Source organism: Panthera tigris, chromosome B4 (genome assembly GCF_018350195.1).
Source record: "Panthera tigris isolate Pti1 chromosome B4, P.tigris_Pti1_mat1.1, whole genome shotgun sequence".
Lineage (NCBI taxonomy): Eukaryota > Metazoa > Chordata > Mammalia > Carnivora > Felidae > Panthera > Panthera tigris.
The window spans coordinates 112,045,406-112,066,144 of NC_056666.1; the positions used below are offsets into that span (position 1 = coordinate 112,045,406).

The window sequence follows — 20,739 nt, forward strand, 5'->3', positions numbered from 1 at the left end:
ATAAAAGAAATAAAAAGGTGGGGTGTGGGTCGCCTGGGTGGCATCGACCTTCGGCTCAGGTCATGATCTCACAGTTCCTGGGTTCGATCCCCGTGTCGGGCTCTTTGCTGACAGCTCCGGAGCCTGGAGCCTGCTTCAAATTCTGTGTCTCTCTTCCTGCCCCTACCCCGCTCATGACCCCCTCCCCTCTCTCTTTCTCAAAAATAAACATTATTACTTTTTTTAAAAGGAGGGGTGGCTGGCTGGCTCAGTCAGAGAAGCATGTGACTCTTGATCTTGGGGTCATGAGTTCAAGTCCTACATTGGATGTAGGGATCACTTAAATAAATAAAAAAAAATTAAAAAGGAAACTTACTAGATGATCAATGTTGGCACAAGCCATGCAGATACAGTAGTAGATGAAAAACGCTGCAAGAACAAAATGTTGTCAAAAACTGAACTCCATGCTTCAGAGCCAAAATATAACACAAAGATAAAGTTTGGGATAAAGAGGAACAATAGTTTTATTGTTTTGCCAGGCAAAGGAGACTGCAGCTCACTATTGCCTTCAAAAAACTGCAGGCTATCCAGAGGAAGGGACTGCTGCGTTTTATAGGGAAATACGGGATCTAGTCGGTTTCAACAGGAATTGCGTAAGTGCTGCCAGCCCCCTTGGTTGTTTTCAGGGTGGTACCTAGTTCCTGGAAAAAAAAGGGGCGGGGAGGATGTTTGCGGAAAAGAGGAAAATGGTTACTTTAAAATGGAGCTTTGCTGAAGCATCAGTACAGCCATTTTGATGTTTTTCAATTTTGTGCTTCTCAGGGGTTTCAAAACCAGGAAGTGTAAAACTGTAATCTGGCTGTTTTCAAATCTGAATGTTCCCCTTTGGCCCTTCAAAGGGGCTTGGTGTGTCAATTGTCAGCTTCAAGTAGGAATTCTGAAGAGGAAGAAGAGGGAATCCTAAGAAATGGGGGCAGTCGAAAAGAGGAGGAGGAAAAAAAAGAAAGAATAAAATTAAGAAAGAAAATGCTACACAAAGGTTTACTGAGTTATTTAATTATATTTCTGTAATGCACAGAGCTGGAAAATGGCATCGGAAATAACGATATCCCTCCATTAGATATTCCAAATCTGTGCCACTTCCACAAAGCCCATCCAAACCATGAGTGGCCCACTCTAAATTGATTATTTATCTTACTACAGAGAAGTGAGATCATTGAGGGCCAAATGACTCAGCATTCTACCATTCTACTTACACTAACTCCTCCATCCACAGAATTGTTTTTCCCTTCTCTGAATGTCTCCAAAGAAGAGGTTTCCCACATCTCTGTTGAGGCTAAACCCCACACCTTTACTCCTCATCTTCTCTCTAGACCTGGTTTATCTGTTTTCCCTTCAAACTTTTATTTTCTACAGACTCCTTCCTCTCAGCTTAGGTATATGCTTAATGTCTATGTCTTTGAGAAATTTCTCCAATACAGTGTATTGTTTTCTAGCTAGCATTTTGGGGGGAAAAATCTACACTTGTTTCTTCCACTCATGCTATGCTACTGAAACAGCATTGGCACGTACTAAATGATCTGAATACCAAATCCAAAGGACTTAGCCTTTGACATTTTATTATTTTGTTTTCTTTTTTTTTTAATTTTTTTAACGTTTATTTATTTTTAGAGAGAGACAGAGCATGAACGGAGGAGGGTCAGAGAGAGGGAGACACAGAATCCGAAACAGGCTCCAGGCTCTGAGCGGTCAGCACAGAGCCCGACGCGGGGCTCGAACTCACGGACCGTGAGATCATGACCTGAGCCGAAGTCGGCCGCCTAACTGACTGAGCCACCCAGGCGCCCCATTTTGTTTTCTTTTAATATTATTAATTTATTTTGAGAGAGAGAGAGAGAGAGAGTACAAGTGCAGGAGGGACAGAGGAGAGGGGGAGAGAGAACTCCAAGAAAACTCCACCCTTACTTAGCACAGAGTCTCATGCAGGTCTCGATCTCACAACTCTGAGAGTCAGAAGCTCAATGGACTGAGCCACTCAGGTGCTGACATTTTATTTTTTTAATTCTTCCTTCTTTGTAGGAACTCTATGCCCTTGGTTTCTCTGACATTTTCTTTTGGATCTCTTCTTACATAGCACCCATTTTCTGGAATTCTTCTGCTTGCTATTTAAATTTCTACGTTTCTGACTTCAGATCTCTTCTCAGTCTACACCTCTCCCCTAGGAAAACTGAATCCCCATAACCTATGTGCTGATACCTTTATATCTCTACTTTCGACTTTTCTGCAGGTACCTGACCCATTGAACTTATTGCCTACTAGATACTTGCACTAAAATATCTCTCAGGAAGTTCTGTTTTCTCCACTCATTGCTGAGCTTCTGTCTCTTATTTCCTATCTTGATTAGGAACACACATTTTCCAAAACAAGAAACGGAATCAAATCAACACTCACTTGTTATTACCTTCTTACAATTAGTCACTAAGCTTTTACCATCTCTTGTATATCCTACTGCAGTAGCTTCCTATTCAACTGTGCTTCTTACGTCCAATTCCACCCTCCCCCATCTCTTCCTCCACATGCTGCCAAGAGGGATCTCTCTAATCCAAGTGAAATATAAGTCTGATCATGTTATTTTCTTGTTCAGAGTTCTCTAACAACATCCCATCACCTGCAGGATTAAAGCTAAGTTATTGCTCAACACCTTTGGCAGACGTACAAGAGCCTGCGTGCTTTGCTGCTTATGTTCTTGTCCGGCCACATCTAGCTTATTAAGCAAACTGTTTAAAATTCTCCAAACACCTAATGGTGCTTTCAGGTCTTTAGCTTTTGTGCATGCTATTCCCTCTGACTAAACTGGCCTTTTCTTTATCTTTTCAACTTTAGAAAAGTCCTATGCATCTCTCAAAACCCAGATAAACGTCATCCACAACTGAATCTTGGCAGAATTTTAATAGTACTGAAAGTAACCAAATAATATACATAAAGACAAATAGGAATTAATGACTTTCTCTTAGAGTTGAAAAAAACCAGGATTTGGATATTTGAATTAAGTTAAATTGTGAAATGTGGAATTAAAAATGACACCCGTACTGGTGCGCCTGGGTGGCTCAGTCACTCTTGGTTTCAGCTCAGGTCATGATCTCAGTTTGTGAGTCTGAGTCCTTCATTGGGCTCTCTGCTGTCAGCACAGAGCCTGCTTCTGATCTTCTGTCTCCGCTTCTCTCTGCCCCTCCACTGCTCACTTGAGTGTGCTCTCTTTCTCAAAAATAATAAATAAACATTTTTAAAAAATGATGTCTATGCTAACATTTATTTTCTACACCCAGCCTCTTCCTCCTTTAGGTCACTTCCTTATCTGGTGAATCTTGGTGGGGGTAGAGACTCCCTCCCTCGTATAAAAGTGAAACCTCATTTTCCGAGATGCAACCTCACCAGTTTTTAACTCTTTGACTCAAAGGCACTTACTGCATAGAAGCAGGACTGATAGGAAATCCATCTTGGCAAGAATAGGGCAGCAATTTAAGCTGCATCAACTTTCAGAGAAGCAATAGTTGGGATTCTGACAGCCTTTCCAAGTTCTAGCCCCCACAGTTTCCATGGTACAACAGCTATGCTTGTAGCTAGTGGTAGTCGCATGGAGGTATTTAAGGGACCAATTCCCTGACATCACTTTAGAGATTATTCCCAATGGTGTGGTCTCTAAACAGGTAAAGGTAGAGGTGAATAACAAAATAGAAGGCCCATGCTTGCTGTCAAGGGCAAGTAGCCTGAAAGAAACATAAACTGAGGTAAAATGATAGAAACATGAAGTTAAAGTACAGCTTGTAAGCTGTGCATGCAAAAGTAACAATGATTTCTGGTGATGAAAACACAGGAGGATTCATAAAGAGATATATTTTTAATTAATTCTGGAAGAGTGAGTAGGATTTTTGGTAGGGCAATGTCTGGAGTGAAGGAAGTAGGGATTGTTATTAAGGTATGCTAGGTTTTTTGTTTTTGTTTTTGTATTTTGAGAGAGAGAGCGAGCAGAGGAGGGGCTGAGGGGGAGAGAGAAAGAGAGAGAGAGAGAGAGAGAGAGAGGGAATCTTAAGTAGTTTTCATGTCCAACACAGAGCCCAACTCGGGGCTCAATCTCATGACCATGAGATCATAACCTGAGCTGAAATCAAAAGTCAGATGCTTACCCAACTGAGCCCCCCAGGCATTCTAAGGGATGCTAGGTTTAAGGAACAATATAATCAAAAGCAAATAAGAGAAAGTAGATAATGGAAAAAAAATAATGTAGGCTGCTGTTTCAACTATAATCAAGTACTGAGGAACATGGTCCACTTTAAAGATGATGGTCTAGTTGTTTTTAGAAACAGGAGAGTTCACAGGCACACATATGAGAGGGCTCCAGCTTCTCCCACAGGTCTGAGTTCCAAAGGCCACATTCCAGGCCTGTAGAAGTGCAAATAGTTCAATAGACCCTTGGCTCATGTAGACTCAAGTGCCTTGGGTAGTAGCTGATGTGCTAAGCCCACCTCAGCCTGGCTCTTGTCTCGTGTGGTACAGAGTTGCACAAATCATGGGTCAAATGATGACTTTCAGCTTTTTTTAGAGTGAAGTAATTTCTTCAAACTAATCGATCATAAATCCAATATTTAAAATAGATAAAGAAGATTCTCTCGGTGGATGGAGACATGGAAGATCCCACCGCCTTTTTCTCTGGGCTCCCTCTTGACCACGTCATATATTTTGACACTTGACCTTGGACTTCTAAGAATATAAAGAATGAAGGTTTCTAAACCACTGTATTATACAAAAGTGAAATTCCATAGCAAGAGCAAGAAATTGCTTTAGAGGAGTCATGATGAGGGAATCACACTTACACACGTTTGATTTTTAAATGGGCTGTATCAAAGCCTCTCGGAGTCACCTAATCTGTATTGTGATATAAAGAGGAAGAAGAGGAGCAAATAAGCTACACATGTAAGGATTTTATGGAGACTCATTAAAAGTAGGAAGGAAAGAAATAAAATATATGTTATAATTTGGGGAATAAAGACTTTTTAGATATAAATTAATAATAATAATAACAATAATAATATTGAATATTGGGGTAAGTACTGCTCTGAAGGTGAAGGGAAAAATCTATTGTGTTACTTAGTCTCTTGTTAAAAACCAAGATGCAACTGTAAAAATTTTGTTGTCACTGATTATAGAAGAGGTAAAAGCATAGGCATAAATATGTGTCTATTGCTTTTATAATAAATCTGTGATAACTATAACTGAAGTTATACTTTTCAATGCTAACAATGTAATAATATAACAAGTGAATCTTCGATTTTTTTTTTTTTTGTGTGCAGTGGGATGTGGTCAAGAGACTATGAAGAATACACTGAGCTATCAATGTCAAGATTCTAGTACCAGACCACCCAAGAGCTAATTGGACTCAGCAAAGGGTGTGTTCTGTTTAGATGATGATGATGATGATGTGTGTGTGTGTTCTGGAAGAAAAAAAGTTTTAAGAATGTGGTATACTAATCTGTACACATATGCCCTACAGCATGCAGTGAGTTCAAGCATGTTTATTTGGTCGTCTATGCCAAACCAGGCAGGGCAAGATGTTTCTCGATCTCCTTTAAAGCCACAAATCAAAGTGTTCTCTTGGGAAGGACCCCTTGGGGGGTAGTAATGCAGGGTCCTACCTAGGTTGCCTCCCAGAAACTACAAAACACTAGCTATGTATGTATCAACCCATTTTTTCCCCTTTTGCATTGTCTCAGCTGTGTTTCTCTTCAATTCTAAAAGGAGACAAAAACGTAAGAATAAAAAAGAAAATATACCTGGGCATCATCAATGGTATATAGGAACAGAAGAATTTAGTTTTCTCATTATATTAGGAGAATTTCTACTAAAAAATAGGTATGCACATGTATGTATATTTATATAAAGCACCTACCATGTTGCCAAGCATTGTTTTAGGCACAGTCAAGGTCCCTACCTTCTAGGAAGGTGATTAGACAGGAAAACAAGACAACCTTAGACTTCAATACCTGTCACAGAGGACAGAAGTTGGGTGACATGGCAGTAACTAGGAGCAAGTTTTCTTTCTTTGCGCTTTAATGTAATTTACTTCATTTCGTGTGCATTATGAAGGTTACCAAGGAAGGCCTTTCCACATTAGATCACGGTGCTGACTAGAGTTAAGTTGCAGGTCATGTAAAAGTTCTAAGGAAAGAATCATTCGGGCAGAGCGTATGTAAAACTCTGGGCAGGAAACAGTTTGGTACGTTGGAAAGAGGGGTATGGCAAGCAGCGAGGAAGGTAGATAGTGATGTCAGAGGGTAGAGAGCTGGGCAGATGGCAGTTCAGTTAGGCTACATGATAGAGAGGTTGAAGTCAACTCCAAGAACATTCGAAAGACACACAAGGGTTTGAGTGGGGAAAATGACCTAGTCTGTTGGCTTTGTAAAAGAACACTTGGGTTTTCTGTGTGGAGAATGGTGTACGCTAGCAGAACTGATATGAGCTGGGGGGACTAACTGGAGGCTACTTTGCAGGCCCACTGGGAGACGATGGTGGCTTACACTGGGAATGGCAGTGGAGACTGACAAGAAAGCGTATTCCAGAAGGGCTTTGGAGGTGAGATTAATGGCCTTTCTGGCAGTTTATATGTGACAAATGGGATGAGGGTCCACAAGGAGATGGAGAAGGCTCCAGAAGGCTCTAGAATGACAATGTCGGTTTAAACGGCTGTGTGTTTTTGCCTTCTATTTACTGAAATGGAGAAAGGTACAGAGGAAAAATGGGTTGTGGAAGGAATCAAGAGCTCCCTGTTAAGCTTGAGATGTTTCTGGAACATCTAAGTCAAGAGGGCAAGTATACAGATATACGAGCAGGGCTCCCTCATACACTTGTTCAGCTACTGTTTTACACAAAGGCACCCAGGAGCATCTCCCCAGAGGTGACCCTTCTTTAAAAATCTACACAATGGCTTAGGATAAATGCTAGATGCAATACTGCTGTGAATTGCATCCAGACTTTAAGCCTCAATGCCCAAAGTATCTTCCAAGTCTAAACTCCATTGAGAGTGTGCAGGACTTACAAACATTAGCATAAGCTAATTTTCTTCCCCTTACGCATTCTAATCTATAACATGGAGCATATTTCCATTCTGTCCCCTTGGACATATTTTGTTACTTACTCTTCACCTCAGGTGGCCTGCCTGCTGTTATTTTCAACAGATTAATCCTGGGGGTTATATTGCATAAGCCTGTTCTTTATTTGACCTGAAACATTCCTTCACTCCTAAAAGACAGACAGGATGTGGCCTAATAGGAAAGGGTTCACGAAGCCCCAGCCCCAGTACAGCTGGCGTCCATTCTCTGCCTGCGGCTGCCAACAAGGCTGGGAGATGACTGCTTTCCTAAGCATGTCAGATGCTGCAGCTGGGAAGGTACAGTTCTCTGGGAATAGGCTCTAATAGGGCCCCCAAAGTGGGTGGCATGTTTATCTTTCCCCTTGAAAAACAAAAGGTCAACTGGGAACACATGTTTCTATGGCAACGGTGAATTCAAAGGAGATGCTCAATCCCAGCAAATGTGGACACAAGGGAAAGAAGAAGAGGTAAGTTGGCTCATGTGGAGAAGATAGGTCTTGGTAGTACATTGAGTTTCTCTTCATTTCAATTTAATCCCCACCTGAATTCACACAGGATTAAAGGCTTTGGTGAAGGAAATGTGTGGAAAAAAAAAAAATAATGCCCCAAGGAATATAATCGGTACATCACCTAAGAGGGAGGTGTTTATTTGAGGTACAACAGACTAGTAGTATTTTGTCAGCAAATGATGCTACTGATTTTCAAAATAGGTATTTTACTTGTTAGTATTAGAAGTGACTTAATCTATTCTGCCTTTTGCACTTATTGAAAGGCCACATGTAACAAATAAGTTATTAAAAATTATTTTGCCATTTTTATTTTCAGTGGTCCAACCTATTTTATTCTGCCATGATTTTTACTAGTTTTCAGTACATGGGTACTAATACATGAAATGTGGAAATACTTCATAAACATTACATATGAAGATGGAAGGAGGAGGGAAACAGAAACGGTAAGAATCAAATACAAAGGAAAATCAGTATAAGGAGAATCCTATTCAGAACTCTTAATAGCTACAAGGAACAGAGAGAGTGTAAAAGATTGTGTAGAAAAATAACACCATCAGAACAGTATTTTGTGTCATTTCTTTCAAAGTATACAAATGGGAGGAAACACTTCACAGAGTGTTACAAAATGTCTTCCTCTAAAATATCTTAGAAATAACCCCCCCAAGACACCAAATAGAATTTATTTTTACTTTTAGAATCATAAATCTAATGTGTACTTATTGTGAATTCTTCAAAAAATTCACAAGAGGGCGCCTGGGTGGCTCAGTAGGTTGAGCGTCCAATGTCCAACTTGGTTTCTGCTCAGGTAATGATCCCACAGTCATGAGATCAAGCCCCACATCAGGCTCAGTGCTGAACAAGGAGCCTGCTTAAGATTCTCTCTCTCTCCCTCTACTCCTCTCCCCTCACTCTCAAATAAAAAATTAAAATAAAAAAAACCCCAAAAAATAAATATTCACAAGAATATGGAGCAACAGTGGAAATCCCTGTATTGCCGTCTCCTCATCCCCGCTGTAGAAGGAATCTCTGTTGTAAGTTTGTTGTGTAGTTTTCCAGAGTTATTCATATTGCACTTTAGGGAGACTTGGAGAGGAGGCAGCATGAGGTAGTGGAAAAGCAGCAAGATGGAAAGGTTACTCCCCAAGGTCTGCCACTCTGTGGCTTTTGGAGAATCAATTTACCTCCTTGGGACTCTGACTCCTGATGTGTAAAATGAAGTAGTTCCAGGGAAAGGTGGGGTGAGATTTACCACCAGCCACCAGCCACAGGCTACTGGAAATCGGTAGGGATGTTTTTGGCAATTTTGTTTGTCATAATAACTAGGAGAGCGACCTGATATTTGTGTCCCTGAGAACAAGGATGCTAGGCATTTCCAAAGTATGGTAAAGAATTTTCCCAATCTAACTCACAGTAGTACCTTCTACTCTAGGAAAAGTAGGAGCATTACTGAGATCTCGTCCAACTGACAAGAAGGCCTCGTGCAGAATAGTTATTGGTGACGTCTACCAACAACAACACTTGTTGGCTTACCAAGTGAGTCTCCTTCTTAGCAACAAAATTTTTGACATCCCATAAGTGTTGTATTTACATTAAAATAGTTTTCTTTGTGTTATAATTCAACAGAAAAGGTGGATTTTCAGTCTAGAAATAGTCTATTATTTTGGTGATCTCTCAGCTTGCATTTTGCTTTTATTTAAGTTATTAAGGTGATCTGCTAGGAAACCAATTGTTTTCATTATTCTTTTTTTTCTTGTGGTATTATGTAAATCTCATTAGTTTTTCATTTTTATAGAAGTTTGCCTCTTTTGTCACACAGGCAAATCCCAAAGAAAACGCTACAATACACATAAATCTACACCACAGCCTACAAGCCTCAAAGCTGATGCTGCACCCAAGTGATTTCTAAATGATTGTTTAATATTCGAAGACTTTCTAAAGTTCTCCACATGCTCCACAGGGGCCCAGTAGTCAAACCCTTCTCCTATTAATTTTATTTTAAGAAGCTGACCTAATAACAATAATGATAGAAATCAGGAGGTATCAGACAGTACTCTACATCTGTATAAAGTAAATGGAAACCTAGAGCTTATTTCTTCTAATGCTTTCACAAAAAATCACCTTAGGGAGATACAAAAATTTGGAAAGTTGGATAGGCCAAATGCTATTATTTTCATTTTGAAATTAAGAAAGGAAAGGTACACAGTACAGTAATTTGATGTCCAAAGCATCCTCTTATAACAAACTCATTGTCTTCAAGGGTTTTTGAAACACCAATATGGGCTCAGTTCGTTGGGCACCCGACTTCGGCTCAGGTCATGATCTCATAGTTTGTGGTTCAAGCCCTGCGTTGGGCTCTGTGCTGACAGCTGGGAGCCTGGAGCCTGCTTCGGATTCTGTGTCTCCTTCTCTCTCTCTGCCTTTCCCCCAGTCTCTCTCTGTGCCTCTCTCTCAAAGATAAATAAATATTAAAAAAAAAATTAAAAACACCAGTATGAACTTTATTTTCTTCTCCTCCTCCTCCTTCTTCTTCTTCTTCTTCTTCTTCTTCTTCTTCTTCTTCTTCTTCTTCTTCTCTCTCTCTTTCCCTCTCTCCCTCTCTCTCTCTTTTTTTTTGCAAATACACTTAATCTGGCAAGGTTCTTCAAAGCAGCAATAGCATTTGTTATCTTTGAGGGAAAGCCAGCTGGTCTCCTTCCTAGTCCTGAAGTAAACAGAAGGCTGCATGCCTCAAGTCTGCTTTTGCTAATTAGAGAATTTGTGGTCTGTTTCACTTTAAGGACCTTCTGGAAAATAGTAGCTCTCTTTTCCCCCCTCTAGTTTCTACACAGTGTGTTAGAAACTTCTCCTTCAGTGCCCTCCCCTCTTCCATGGGGATGCCATCCCTAAGACCCAAGGATCATAGGGAGCAGGGGCGAAAGAATATCTGGATGAGGAATGAATCCATATATAGAATGAGAACGATGGAGAGTTTTCATTTCTACTCCACTGTAAATTAAAACAAAGATCCAGCAAAATCCTTTGACTTTAGAGGCTTAATGTAAATACATCTTACTAGTTTTTTTAGAGGAAAATCTTGAAGATCAAGAAAAAATTTTTTCTCATTCTCAACCACTTCCACTCAGCCCCCACTACAATTTATTTGGCCCAGAGTAAGATATTAAAGCTTGAGTTTCACAGCCCAGTTTCTTCTCTGCTAAAGAATACTCAGTCTTGCCAAGAGACTTCTTGACATTTTTATGTAAATCAAGGTGGCCTCAGTACAGGGGTCAGAATAAAGGCAATGCAGGGAGAATAGAAGATTAACATAAGCAAAGGTCAAGGTAGAATTTGGGGTAGTTCACAAAGAAGAAACATTTGGGAGAGTTACTTCTCTGTGCAAGACGCTTTCAAATAAGAGATAGGACACCTATTAGAAGTTTACCCAAGTGTTAAGAATGTATTCTCCATTTACCCCAATTGGGTAATTTTAAGAGGTTCCTCAGTAAAAATGCCACATGCTTTTAACTACTTGGTTGACAGGCTGTTTGTGTGAAAGTGATGTGGGCACTAGAACACAAGAAAACCAGGTTTTATGTGTATTACACTGAAAGGTTGAAAGTTCTTTCAGGGATGACTCATCCGGGTCTTCATCATATACTCAGAAATGTTAACTGCCTGACCCCCAGAGTTGAAGTTTTTTTTACATCGTTACTATGAAGCAACGGCAAGCAGAAAAAGAAGAGAGAGTAAGGTACAAATGCTATATTGATTTCTGTTTATTTTTACTTAACTCCCTTTGAATACTTTTTACTTCAGTTTCCTTACTTATTTTCTTTTCTTTTTACCCTCTGAAAGTTTCTTGCTACTGGTACCCACTCATATATGGAAAAAGGTAAAATCTGGAAAATAAGAACTGTTCACGTTTCGCAAGTTGATTCAGTGGTTGAATATCCACCTTGCTTCCAGAATATGGAGGCTAAAAGATGAACATTGAAACATTCTCTGCCTTTAACAAGAGAGTATTGTGCAAAGATATTGGCACATAACGTATAAGATCAAATAAGGTATGTGCCCCCTACATACACACACTAATCTATTCTGAACAGAGCAGGGAACTAAAACACAAGCCTTCCTAAAATCATGTTACCACCATTTTTTATTCACTGAGCCCTGAAAGAGTTTGGGAAAACAAGACATCTGTCCATTTCCTACTTGCTTTATGACTTTATTAAAGAGCCATCTTTAGATAATAAGGGTTTTTTCTAAAATATAAATTATTTATTTCTTCCTACAGTCACATATGCTGACCAGAAGTCTCTACTATCCCAGGAATGATGTGGTTTTCAGGCACCACCATCTCTCCTAAGAAAACTTCCTGGAACTTAGGGAAATTGGGTAAAAAAAAAAACCAAAAAACAAAACAAAACAAAACAAAAAACTTTTCAAAGTCCTCTTATCATATCTTGTCCTGTCCAAGGGGTTGTTTTTCATCAGTACTTTTCACATCTTTCCCTTCAGGCAGTTTGATAAATTGTAGTGTTTATGCCTGCTCATGGCCCCTCTTCTGAAAAACGAAATTCAACTCAAAAGGAAATTCGCGACAATGATTTCTAGAATGGGAACAAAGCCAGGGCTCTCCAGTATTTTATATTCAGCATAGTTATAAAAACTTGGCATCATTTGTGTCCCTACCTCTCTCGTATTTTTGAGCAAATACAATAAATGCTTAGTGTGTATGGTTTTAAAAATAAAACCTTGGGGGCCAAGCCACAAAACATCCTTTTTGAAGCTGACAAATCATGGCGTGTTTTGTCACTGATTCGCTGTCAGTCATCAACCAAATCTACCCCACCCCCACTGCCTTTAACTTCCACCATCTGCCTTCAGTTTGTTACTGAGTTGAATTGTCTCACCCCGGAGGTCACTGCTTACTTGGCAGCCATCTCAAGTGGTGACTGTTGCTTCTCCCACATCCTTCCTAGCCCCAGACTAACTCTTCCAACCAGATGTCTCCCAAGCTCTCCAACCAGGTGTCCCCTCTGCTTTTTCATAGCTACTTGCTCCAGGTAAGACTCTCTCTCCCTCTCCATGAAAACATCCTCCTTGGAAGGTTGTGTTATTGGGATGCACCATTTTTGTTGTTCTCATCTACCAAGCCCTGGGTCACTTCATTTATTTCTTAAAGAGTTTCCTGGCTCAGTCATTCTTCCCAGAATTGCTTGTGTGATCTCGCATGAGGATTTCAACAGCCACATAAACAAAGCTTCCACTTTTTTGGTCTCTGTTCCCTGAAACCCTCTCCCCTGTTGGCTTTGTTCTGCATCCTATCTCCATCAACTACTCTCATGGTCATACGTGAGAGTTTGTCATGCCAATAAATGTCACTCTGTCTTAATTTCAGCTAGCCCACTTGTGACCTCCACTTCCTTAATATCCCGCCTCTAGCAACCCCACAATTATCAGCCCTGTGAGCGTTGCACTGCTCCTGCTGTGTCCATACTTCTCTCCTCATGTAGTTTAGATCCCATTATCCACATTAGAATTATTACTCGGCATATATTTCTGATTCCTTTGCCTTCTCTCCCTTCATCTCACCTGACTACCAATACTTAGAACCTTGGTTAAATATGCTTTTCTACCTGGATCCACATGGCTAAATATGCTAGTGGAAAATACAAAAACATCCATTGTCACTAACTTTAATGAATACAGATCATGTCTTTTTCCTTCAAAACCCGCAAACGACATACAGTTTCAGTAGAGTAAATGCTAGTCACTTACAGGCCTTACAAACATCTAGCTCCACTCTACCTCTCTGACCACATCTCCTAGCATATGCCTAACCTCCTCTAGCCACACTAGTTTCCTTACCATTCAGCAAACACATTAGGCACAGTCTCATCTCTGGGTCTTTGACTTGCTCTTCTCTGTTCTTGGAAATTCTCTTCCTTCAGAGGTCTGAGAGCAATGTTCTCACCACCTGCAGGTCTTGTCCATCTTATCAGAAGCTGCCTTCACATTCTTTCTCAGACAATTCTTTCCTACTCTTCTTACTTCTTGACCCCTCCATTCCTATTTAGTTACTTTTTTTTTTCATACCATTCAAAACTCTGAAATATTATATGATATCTTTGTCTTTTACTTGATTAATAATTTATTAACTCTTCCACCCATATTAGACTGGAACTACAGAAAGGCAGAGATGTTTGTCTGTTTTGTTCATGGCTATTTCCTCAGCTACTGAAATATACAACATATATACTATGTGTATGTAACATATGCGTGCCACATAGTAGACAGGCAGTATATATTTGATAAATACATTATTGATTTCCTCTATTTTGAAAACTAAGGTGTAATATGTATTTATGATCAGATCAATTCAGTATTTTGAAACTGATCTAAAGTTATGATAATTATAGAAGTCATCCCAACTTGGACTTGTAAGGGACTATCTAAGGTATTGTTCACTCAGATTGAACTGGATATGTTTCTGTCTTTCATATAAATATCGATTCCAGATTTGCTTTATTTATCCATCACTTACATATAACACCCAGTGCTCATCCTGAGAAGTGCCTTCCTTATTGCCCATCACCCACTTCCCCCATCCCCATCAGCCATCAATTTGTTCCCTGTATTTACGAGTCTCTTATGGTTTGCCTAACTCTCTGGTTTTATCTTATTTTTCCTTCCCTTGTCCTATGATCATCTGTTAAGTTTCTCAAATTCCACATGTGAGTGAAATCATGTATTATCTGTCTTTCTCTGACTAACTTATTTTGCTTAACATAATACCCTCCAGTTCATCTATGTTATCGCAAATGGCAAGATTTCATTCTTTTTCATCACTGAGTAGTATTCCACTATAGATATATATACTGCATCTTCTTTTTCCATTCATCAGTTAATGGACATTTGGGCTCTTTCCATAATTTGGCTATTGTTGAGAGCACTGCTATAAATATTAGGGTACATGTGACTCTTCAAATCAGCACTTTTGTATCCTTTGGATAAATTCCTAGTAATTCAATTTCTGGATCATAAAGTAGTTCTATTTTTAATTTTTTGAGGAACCTCCACACTGTTTTCCAGAGTGGCTGCACCAGTTTGCATTCCCACCAACAGTGCAAGAGGGTTCCCCTTTCTTCACATCCTCATCCACATCTGTTATTTTGTGAGTTGTTAATTTTAGCCACTCTGACCAGTGTGAGGTGGTTATCTCATCATGGTTTTGATTCGTATTTCCCTGATTAAGAGTAATGTTCATCTTTTCATGTGTCTGTTTGCCATTTCATGTGTCTGGATGTCTTCTTTGGAAAAGTGTCTATTCATGTCTTCTGTCCATTTCTTCCCTGGATTATTTGTTCCTTGGATGTTGAGTTTGGCAAGTTCTTTATAGTTTTTGGATACTAACCCTTTTTGATTCCAGATTTTAAGTGAAGTGCTACTTTACTGATATCAGATAGGTAAAATAACGACTTCAGCATTTTTTGCCGATTTATCCTGTTTAAAAAATAACTACAATTCTAATAGTTTTTGGTTTGTTTCCTTCAGGACTTTGTCTTATTAAAGAAAATTAAATTGACTGTCTCAGAAGAAAACCAAGCACATCCATTGTTCCTAAGTATATCTCTTGTCAAGGTCAATAAAACAGGATTTTGTTTTGAAGTCTTTCCCTCAAGTGCAGAAAAGCATAGACTTTGGGATGAAGATACTCTATAATCAAGCCATCGCTCTATGTGTAAATTACTCCCTCCTGCATCTGTGTGATCTCAAAGGAACACACTAGTGTCTTTCTCTCTTTCTGAATACTAGGACGTGTGCATCACTATGGGTCTTACTGATCATTGCAAACTCCCAACAAACAATAAATCCCTGGTGTAACAACTGTTAACTGCCATTAAACAAATAAGTGAATGCTTTAACATTGAATTTCTTAATTCAATTAAGCAGAAATACTGCTTGTACACTCTTAATTATGAGTTGGGTATGGCTTAACACTAGTAGGGATTTGGTTAATGTAATGTATGTCATCATTTTTTGTCCCACAGTTGCTAGTAAAATTCAACTGTAAAATCACAGATCAGTAATAAATTCTAGGAAGAAACAAGACATAGTTCCTTCAATCTCACTGAATATTATATAAAAACAAAAACAGTCACCACAACAATAATAGTATTCATTATTTAAAGAACTGACACTGGGCCTCCAGAGCAGTGTTCGTTTTTTATTTACTTATTGCTATAAAGATGATCTTCACTGGAATACTGTAAAGAATCACTTTCAGAAGGAAGAAAGATCTAAGCTGAGATACATGATTTAGTAGGAAATGCTTATAAAAATGATTTGGGGGCACCTGGGTGGCTTGGCAGGTTAAGCATCTTCCTCTTGGTTTCAGTTCAGGTCATGATCTCACAGTTTGTGGTATCAAGTCCCACGTTTCTTGGGTTTCTCTCCTCCTCTCTCTCTGTCCCTCTCCTGCTTGAACTCTCTCACTTTCAAAATAAATAGATAAACATTAAAAAAGATGATCTGGGGAGCACCTGGGTGGCTCAGTTGGTTATGCATCTGACTTCAGCTCAAGTCATTATCTGACACTTGCAGTTCATGAGTTCCAGCCCTGTGTCAGGCTCTGTGCTGACAGCTCAGAGCCTGGAGCCAGCTTCAGATTCTGTGTCTCCTTCTCTCTTTCTGCCCCTCCCCTACTTGCTCTCTGTCTCTTTCTCTTTCTCTTGAAAATAAATAAACATTTAAAAAAGGAAAAAAGAAAGGATGATTTGGACTTTGGATAGGAAAAAATGATCCAAGCAGAAGGAATCACAATTCAAAGCCCTAGTCAGAGAAAATATAGCAAATAAGGCAGATCGTTCCATATGGAACTAATGCAAGCAGTTTTTGAGGCTATATGAGCAAGTGGGTATTGGCGTCAGTGTAGACAAATGGCCAGAAGAGAATTTCAAGCTTAGTTGAGAACTAAATCATTAAGGGATGTGTAAGCCATTGTATATTAAAGAGTTTAGATTTTAACCGGAAAAAGAAAAGGTAATTATTGCTGGCTTGTTTTTGCGTATTTTTTTCCATGTTTGTGTTCCTCTTCTTTAGCTACCCCCTCTTTTCCTTCTCCTCAGGTCTCCTTTTCTCCCTTATTTTTCATTTCAACACAAGAAATGTCATTGATTCATTCAAAAAATCTTTGTTGAACACCACCAAATATAAGACACTCTGCTGGACCCTGAGAACAGTTACTCAGCAAGACAGACCTATTTTGTCCCTCGTGAAACTTGGAGCCTGGTGGACAAGTTTGACATGTTCAGGGAACTAAAATAAACCAAGTGTCACTTAAACTTCAAAGTAGGGAAATGTCATGAGATGAGGTCAGAGAAGAAAGCAGCAACACATCAGAGAGGGTGTGTTAAATTAGATAAGAAATTTTAGTCCTTATGCCAAGAGCAATAGAAAACCTTCAAAGTACTTAAAGCATGGAGACAATATGATTTGGCTTTATAAAAGATCACACTGGTTTTGTATGAATAATCAGTTAATAAAGGGGAGGAACAGATAAGGAGACATCTGTAAGTAAGCTAATGCTACATTCCCTGCCAAAAATATGCTCCCTCAGAACAAGAAGGCAGTGATGGTGATGGAAGAGAACAATGTTACAGGTGGTGGGAGAGGTGGATTAGAAGAGGAAATGCAGACTATTCTGTTTAGTCATTTAGACATTGAAGAGGTAAACTCATCAGAAATTGTGGTCTAACTTTCCTCATTAAAAAACTAATTAAATTGACAAGCACTTCCTCCTCCAGCTTCCAGAAAGTAGTGGATATATATATATATATATATATATATATATATATATATATATGTATATCAGCTATATGTGTGTGTGTGTGTGTGTCTGTGTGTGTATCTTCTTATCTTATTTACCCTCTTCAATGTGGTTTCTATTGCTCAATGCCACTGATGTGGTTTTGATACAGACTCAAATAACCTCAATAACATTCAAACTATTGGACATTTCCCAGTCTGGACTCCTCAAGCATCGTTAAATTGCCTCTTTTCCAGAGCTCTCTATTCTGTTGACTTTAATGACAGTAGAATCTCCTTTCACCTTGGTGACCCCTTTGTCCTTGTCTCTTTTTCTAGTTTGGCTCATTTTTGTGTCTGGCCTTTAAATAGTGAAGCTAGTCATGGTTCAATCTTCAGGCCTCTTTTATTCTCACTCTGTAGACTGTCCCCATGTTATCTTATCCAAGCTCATGCCTCTTAAACTTATACCTCCTTTCCCTACAACTTTCCTGAATTGCAGACTCAAATCTAATTGCATAATTAGATCCCATTTAATTCTTCACTGACACCTAAACTCAACTTCACTGCACATTCACAGACAGGGAAGAATAGAGGAGGATGAGGTTGATGGCTAGGTGGATATGTGTAATTGAAGACATCAGTGAGTGAAAGAGAAAGTCTTTAGAAACTAATTTTTAAAGAAATTGGGAAGCCAGGGTGCCAGACATTTTCCCTGAGAATACTGAAGCTACCAGAAGCATGGTAAAAATCCTCAACAAAACAGTAACAAACCACATTCAACCACATATTTAAATGATTATACACCATGACCAAATGGAATTTGTTCCATTAATAATAGCATTGAAAAATACTTAGTAACTAACTTAATCATGGAGATAAAACCTTATATAATGAACACTACGAAACATTACTCAAAGAATTAAAGACAAAAATAAATGGAAAGACAACCAAAGTTCATAAATTGGAAGATGTAAAATTGTTAAGATGTTAATACTTACCAAAGTGATCTACAGGTTCAGTGCAATCTCAGGAAAAAGTCCAATGACTTGTTTTGGCAGAAATATAAAAAATCTATATAAAATTTATACAAAATCTGAAGGGACCACAAATAATTAAAATAATCTTCAAAAAGAATAAAGTTGGAGGATTCATACTTTTGGATTTCAAAACTTATTACAAACACACAGTAATGAAAAGAGTGTGGTACTGATATAAAGACAGATATACAGACGAATAGAATAGAATAGAATAGAATAGAATAGAATAGAATAGAATGGAATATTCAGCCCAGATATGAACCCTTGAATACATGTTTAAATTATTTTCAAAAAGAAGTCCAAGATCATTAAGTGAGGGGAGTGCAGTCTTTTTAACAACCAGTGCTGGGGAAACTGGATATCCACATGCAAAATGATGAAGTTGGACCATTACCTAATACCATATATAAAAGTCAACTCCACATGGATCAAATACCTAAATGCAAGAAACAAAACAAGGAAACTCTTAGAAGATAACCTAGAGCAAAATCCTCATGACACTGGATTTGGTAATTTTTCTTGATATGACATCAAAGGCAAGGCAATAAAAACAAAAATAGGCAAGCTAAACTTTATGAAAGTTACAAACTTTGCACATCAAACAATGCTATCCATGGAATAAAAAGGCAACCTACAAAATGGGAGAAAGCATTTTCAAATCATATATCTGACAAGAGATTAGTATCTAGAATATAGAAAGAACTCTTAAAACTCAACCACAACAACAAAAACTCTGATTCAAAAGTGGGCAAAAGACTTGCATAGTCATTTCTTCAAAGAACATATATTAACAGCCAGTAAGCGCATAAAAAATGCTCAATCACTAATTATTAGATAAATGCAAATCAAAATTACAATAACTACATATGTAATAATCCCAAACTAAAAGCAATCTTTCTGCCCATTAACAATCGAATGGATAAATAAAACAGTGAAAATGGAGTAACCAGATATATGTAATATAAATCTGAATTACATAATTTTGCCCCTAAACAGACACAAAAGCATAGACATCGCATTATTACTTTTCTGTATTGTTCAATAAAAAAGAAAAGAAAAACACACAAAAAGCATAAATATAGTGTTCAAAGTTGAGAAAGGAGTGACCTTTTGGGAGGGGGTGGGGTATCAATGCAGAGGTGGCATGGCAGGGGTATTTTGAGTGCTGGTGACATTTGCTGATTTACAAGTGGTTGCTTAGATGTATTCTGGGAGTTAATTCATCGAAGTGTAAATTGATATTTTCTTGCACTTTTTTGGGCTATACTCTACCTCTTAATTAAAAAGAAAACATCCTACTTTACCAACCACATGAGCATCACAGAAGTAGCGGTTGGGATGTTGCAAGCCCAGTATAAAGGGCCATTAAACTTTTACAAGGCTAAATAGAGGTTAAAGAAAAAAGAAAAAAGAAAAGAAAACATCCTAATTGTCACAAAACTATAAATACCTAGAAACAAAATTAGTAACACAAGTAAGTTGCCTATATGAAATAAACTATAAAACAAAACCTGAACACATAGGGAGATGACCTAGGTGCTAGAATAACTAAAGACATTCTGCAAATTGATGAGAAACTACGCAAAAGCAAAAGCCAATAGTAATTAATAAGAGAGATGGACAGGCAATTCATAGGAGAGACAATGCAAATGTTGAACCCATTTCAAAGGTGCCAACTACACTTCAAAAGAAAACTCAGGAAAATGCAAGTTAAAACAATAAAATAGTTTACTAATTGTTTTTGCAAAATTTTATGAAGTACCTATAAGAGAAAGGTCTAATGTGAGGAAATAGAAACTTTCTTTGCCACGTGATTAGTGGGAGAGTGTTAACTGAACTCTTCTTGAAAATAGTCTGAGAGTATCTATTATATTTAAAATTGCATAAACCCTTTGTCTGGCTCTACCAAAATGATAGTGCCATATATTAAACTATATGCACAATATTTCTGTTTATTTGCATCATCACTTACAATGACAACATTGGGAACAATTTGAATACCCATTCATTGAGGGAATAAATCTGTGTTTACTACATCTGAAGAGCTGTCCATAATCGATTGCAAAAAAAAAAAAAAAGTTGAAGAAAAATGTGGTCATATCTTGATTCTGTAAAACCATTGTCATAAAAACTCTTTATCGGTATAACGGCTTGGGAAAGACATTCTTAATCTACTACTCTCAGAAGTATGGGAGTGGATGAGGCTAGGGGCCAGGTGAAGATATTTTTAATTTGTTTTTCTTCTTCTTTTATTATTTAGTCTGCTGCGATGAGCATG

General features: G+C 38.4%; 1 long non-coding RNA gene across 12 annotated transcripts in view; it reads right to left on the reverse strand.

Moving 5' to 3' along the window:
* Positions 1-20,739, reverse strand: part of LOC122240411 — a 430,864-nt gene that overhangs the window by 38,585 nt on the left and 371,540 nt on the right. For 8 of the 12 annotated variants that reach the window (XR_006220140.1, XR_006220132.1, XR_006220139.1 and 5 more), the window contains 2 exons: positions 734-939; positions 356-408 (listed from right to left, as the gene is read on the reverse strand). The exons of 2 other annotated variants lie outside the window; for them this stretch is intronic. This is a non-coding gene — a long non-coding RNA (uncharacterized LOC122240411). The remainder of the gene's footprint in view (positions 1-355; positions 409-733; positions 940-20,739) is intronic. 2 more of the 12 variants (XR_006220141.1, XR_006220134.1) reach the window with 2 other exon arrangements.